The sequence below is a fragment of the Bos mutus genome, chromosome 9, assembly GCF_027580195.1.
Source record: "Bos mutus isolate GX-2022 chromosome 9, NWIPB_WYAK_1.1, whole genome shotgun sequence".
In the NCBI taxonomy this organism is placed as follows: domain Eukaryota; kingdom Metazoa; phylum Chordata; class Mammalia; order Artiodactyla; family Bovidae; genus Bos; species Bos mutus.
In genome coordinates, this window is record NC_091625.1 from 70,732,907 (window position 1) to 70,738,603 (window position 5,697).

The window sequence follows — 5,697 nt, forward strand, 5'->3', positions numbered from 1 at the left end:
ATGTTGATGTATGGCAAAACCAATACAATATTGTAAAGTAAAAAATAAATAAATAAATTAATTAATTAATTTAAAAAAAAAAAGAAAGTGAGGGAAAGATCAGCCTGAAAGAGAGGCCCAGAAAAGGAAAATCATTAGCAACAAAGCAAGGAAGCATGCAGATTTGAGGAAACTAGAAAATATCAACTTGTGTCAAACATTTTTATTGAATATATTTCTGTCAAATGATTTAAAATGTTCACTCATCAAAAAAGTAAGAGCATGAAGGTGATGCTGCAGAAACTGAGGTATTGTTTCTCCTCCCCAGCTGAATGGAACAATTTTATGCAGTGTATTGCATGCCACAGTTACTGAGACATTCCAAATAAATCATTAAATTCCTAGGTTTGAAAATTAGCTCTCTTTAGAAAATAAGTTTATGGTTGATGAGCTGTCTGTTAACACTTGGCCTGTTATGATAACTTTTATTGCTTTCCTAAAACAAGAGTAAAATAAAGTATAAATCAAAGGATTTAGAGCAGAATTATAATAACCAAACCAGCAAAATAGCTCATAAACATATGAAGGTGTTATAAACCCCCAAAAAAATCAATAAATGAATCAATCATATACGGTAACCATGAGATCAAAAATGCTATCACCAAAAATGCTATACTTGGAGTTTTAGCAGCTTTTCTCTCTCTCTTAGTCACTCTGGTTTTGTATATGCCTGATAATCCTTCTACTTTGCTAGGAATATGTTCAATCTTTATAGCCTGTTGTCTAGCCACAAGAAATATATTACTACACAGAATTATTATAACCAAAGTAGATATAAAAATAATAGTCTATCAAGATCCAAAATTGATTTATAACAAGCTGACAACTTCCAGTGCAGCTGAGGGCACTTACTAATTCCTTTATCCCATTCTTGTGAACACCTGTGAAGAACACAGCTCCGCTGTACCCAGTGGGCAGGATCCAGGAGATGCTGACACATTCCCCTGACACAGACACCGTGAACTTGGTGGGATAGACCAGGGGGTCAGTAACAGCAACATACCTGTCAATGGAGATGAAGCATAAGTGGAAGAGAGAAGAGTAACAAAATGCCACATCACAGAAACTGTGAAGGGCACAAAATCTGGCTCCAAAGTACTAACAGCTCTCCACAGACCTGACCATGCTGAAGGGCATCACAGTCATTCCCACTAGAAAGTCTGCATAGGCCAGAGAGGTGATGAGAAAACTGGTTGGTGAGTGAAGCTGCTTGAAATGAAGGATGGCAGTCATCACCAGGAGGTTTTCAAACATGGCCAGGACAGCCCAAAGCCAAACAACAAGTAGAGAATCACCCGGGATGCAGGTGAGTAGGGGGTTTTCGGAGAAGGCAATGGCAACCCACTCCAGTACTCTCGCCTGGCAAATCCCATGGACAGAGGAGCCCGGTAGGCTGCAGTCCATGGGGTCACAAAGAGTCAGACACGACTGAACGACTTCACTTTCACTTTTCACTTTCATGATTGGAGAAGGAAATGGCAACCCACTCCAGTATTTTTGCCTGGAGAATCCCAGGGACAGAAGACCCTGTTGGGCTGCCGTCTATGGGGTCGTACAGAGTCGGACATGACTGACACAACTTAGCAGCAGAAGCAGCAGAAGGAGGTTTTCACACAGGATCCGTTCAGGTGCTTGTAGCAGGGCTGCACAGCTGCAGGGGTGGATGAACTGCTATTCATGATGCTGCTGTTAATAGCATGTAAACACCTGGAGATGTTCTGCCCTTTTCAATCACATAAAATAGAGCAGTTTTCTATCTTCTGAAGAGAGAGGAGTCTCTTAACTAAATACCCATGTTACAGCTATCAGGTATTATCATAATGCCCTGTCATATATCTATTTTAATTTTAAGCTCATAACATATACAATAATAATACATGCAAGTTAAGTTCTCAATAAATACTACTATTAATAATTACTATTTTATTTTTATTCTTTAGAATATAGTTGAAAACAACTTTCCATATCCAATAAGAATTTAAGCAAATCTGTGGCAAATTTGCTTTTGCCACAATAAATGTCTTGCCTTGTAATTTATGAAAAAATTTTTTACCTGGACTGGATATTGGATTTATTCCTCATTGTCAAAGTTAGTGAGATACATGTGATTTGTTATTTATTAGTTACCTTTACTACCCCCACCCCCTCAAGAATGTCTGAGGAGTTAATGACAAAAACCCCCAGGAAATACCTAAGTTCAGTTCAGTTCAGTCACTCAGTCTGAATATCTGACTCTTTATCGCAGCACACCAGGCCTCCCCCATGAATCGCACTCAAACTCATGTCACACCAGGCCTCCCTGTCCATCACCAACTCCATCAGCATTTTCCAATGAGGAGTTCACTCAAACTCATGTCCATCGAGTCGGTGATGCCATCCAGCCATCTCATCTTCTGTCATCCCCTTCTCCTCCTGCCCCCAATCCCTCCCAGCATCAGGGTCTTTTGCAGTGAGTCAACTCTTCGCATGAGGTGGCCAAAGTATTGGAGTCAGCTTCAGCATCAGTCCTTCCAAAGAACACCCAGGACTGATCTCCTTTAGAATGGACTGGTTGGATCTCCTTGCTGTCCAAGGGACTCTCAAGAGTCTTCTCCAACACCACAGTTCAAAAGCTACCGGGCTCCAGCCCTGGTTGGATCCAGGGATTCCTTCGGGAGGACAGCATTGGCGATTAAAAGGATAGATAAAAGGAGAAAGATCAGAGGTTCAATATAACTGGTTTATGTGGAAAGCCAATAAAACCTGTAACACCAGGTTTGCACTAACCGTGAAGGCTGCAGGTACCCTCTTGAATAGCGGAAGGTGCCCCACTTAGGCACCTTCTCTAGTGGGTCTTAGAAGCCTGGGCAAATAAGTAGTCTCAGAGGGCCCCCGTGCTCCAATTATTTGTCCTGAAGGAAGAACAGAGAAGAAAAGGTGAGAAAAGGAAGCAAGAAAGAATGACACGGGGAGACCAAGCTTTGAGCAAGGCCCATAGCTTTCTTTTCTTTTTCTTTTTTTTTTTTTTTTGCTTTTATATATTTTTTTAATTTTTATTTTTTAAATTTTATTTTATTTTTAAACTTTACATAATTGTATTAGTTTTGCCAAATATCAAAATGAATCTGCCACAGGTATACATGTGTTCCCCATCCTGAACCCTCCTCCCTCCTCCCTCCCTGTACCATCCCTCTGGGTTGTCCCAGTGCACTAGCCCCAAGCATCCAGTATCGTGCATCGAACCTGGACTGGGAATGACACGGGAAGACGGAGCTTTGAGCAAGGCCCGTAGCTTTATTTTCAAAGGGAGCTTATATACCTTAAGTTGTGCATAGAGGATAATAGGAGGTGTAAAATCATGCAAAGTCAGCAGTATTTTATCCTTATCGAGACCAGGCTTTCTTTTCTGTAAACTTACCGTATACTCTTACCGTATACAAATGGTTTAGGTGATTTACATCATCTTCTGGCCAGAAGGCCTGTTAACATTTTATGACTCTGATAAAGTTTTGTCAACCATGAGACTTATTTTCTCTAAGAGTAATTATTTTAAAGTTTGGCGCCATCCTCTGACGGTGTTAGATAAAGTTGCATTCCTATAGGGCAGAGGTGCAGTGGGTTTACAACAAGGAAAGAATTTATTACCTTAAGGGTCTAAAGTTGTTAGCACCAAGGCCACTACTTATTTTTTCTATATACCAACTATATTAATTAATATATTCCCAAGGACATAATACAGGGGATGTGGAAACTTGGCAGCAAGCATTGGCTCAACAATGAAATCTTCTACTAGTTTTATTCTAACAATTTCTAACTCTCTGAGAGGCTCTATACTATTTGAATATCTTAAGCTTCCCATGCCTCTCGAGGTTGGGAGGCTGTAAACAATCGTATGCGTAGCTGTAGGAGTCCAGGTAAACCTGTCAGGCAAGTGAGAGAGCCATCTGAGGGGTTTGCATTGAAACACTCCTAATATGCCCAGGAGGCTAATTAACTAGAGCTCTAAGTTGATTTCCTTCAGAGAAAGTTGATCAGGGATAGCCGCCCCCCCCACCCCCGTTAATGTCAGAGGAGTTGGTGAAAGTCGTAAAGTAGTAAAACAGACAGATTGTGGTTTTGGGGTAGATGCTCAGGCAGATCCAGGGGTCCCTCGAGTCCTGACTCGCCTTTGCATGTGAGGCCTCTCCACATGACCTTTGTCATGGGTGGGAACTCCCGTGCTGGCTCCCGGCAAAAAGCATCAATTCTTCTGCGCTCAGCCTTCCTCACAGTCCAACTCTCACATCCATACATGACCACTGGAAAAACCATAGCCTTGACTAGACGGACCTCTGTTGACAAAGTAATGTCTCTGCTTTTGAATATGCTATCTAGTTTGGTCATAACTTTCCTTCCAAGGAGAAAGCGTCTTTTAATTTCATGGCTGCAGTCACCATCTGCAGTGATTTTGGAGCCCCCAAACATAAAGTCTGACACTGCTTCCACTGTTTCTCCATCTAATCAATTAATATAATTCACCATATTATCAAGTTAGAATTTTGTGATTATTTTATTAAATGCAACAATAGCACTCATTTTCCCCCCACTCTTTTTCTCACATAATTGCATCAGCATTCCAGGATGCTAAGCAGATGACCTGGTTTCCATGTGAGCACACTGGGATGTCTTTGTATATTCTATCTGGTGACAGATGGACATTTCTCATAATGGGAAAAAAAATGTTCACATTACCCTAAGCTTGAATCCACTTGAGATCTGTGAATCTGGTGACCCTCTCTCTATGTGCTTCAGACCATCCATGTGTGGCTCATGATGTAGTATGCTGCTTTGGCTTTTTTAGATTTCAGAGCTAAGGTACCATAATCAGTTTTCCCTCTATCTGTGGGAAAATGTTCCACTTTTAAAGAAATTATAGACTTATCAGGGGGTCTAGTTCTCCTATTGAAACCCCTTCCTTTTTAGTGTCTTCAGCCAGGACTCCAAGATTTTAGTTATGTCAGAGTACTCGGTCAGTTTTCTGTTTTTTAAATCTTCCTTCTTCCATCTCTCCTTCTCTCTTAGTCTCTTGATAATTACCCTGTGCATGTCCAGAAATGTGGAAATATTCTGAAGTTCTTTTTCAAATTCTCTCATCACTGTCACTTGTAATTTCTGAACTGAATATAACTTCAGAAAGCCTACTGTACATCTATCTTCACACCAGTTTTGTTGGAATTTGAGTCACAGCCCTTGGCTTACAACTTTTAATCAGTAGGCATACAGATGTGTGCATCCTAAAACATGATAGATATTCCAGACACACCCACAAGTATCTTCTGTGATTCACAGAGAATAGATTAAGGTGAGCAAGACATGTTACTTTAATGCAGCCATCATTGTAATGGTAGCAAGCAGCAAACAGTATATATAAGTGGTTTTGTTTACATGTATTAAGTCATAATATGGTTATGTGCAAAAAAAATGAAGTCAGAAGTATTATTATCCTTATTTTAAAAATGAAAAAACTGATAAACTGAGAAGCTAATAACTTGCCTAAGATTACACTTCCAGTAAATGATGACCTTGGGCATTTGTATCTAAGCCATTTAGCTCCAGATTCTATGTTCTGAGCCTCCATGCTCTGAGCTTCTACTCCTATCCCCTCATTACCCCAGCAGGATGCCTCAGGGCCTTAGCACA

The 5,697-nt window shown here is 40.5% G+C and overlaps 1 pseudogene; it reads right to left on the minus strand.

Annotated features, from left to right (window-relative positions):
* Positions 1 to 393: 393 nt before the first annotated feature.
* Positions 394 to 1,718, minus strand: LOC102273184 (trace amine-associated receptor 6-like; annotated as a pseudogene).
* Positions 1,719 to 5,697: the final 3,979 nt, after the last annotated feature.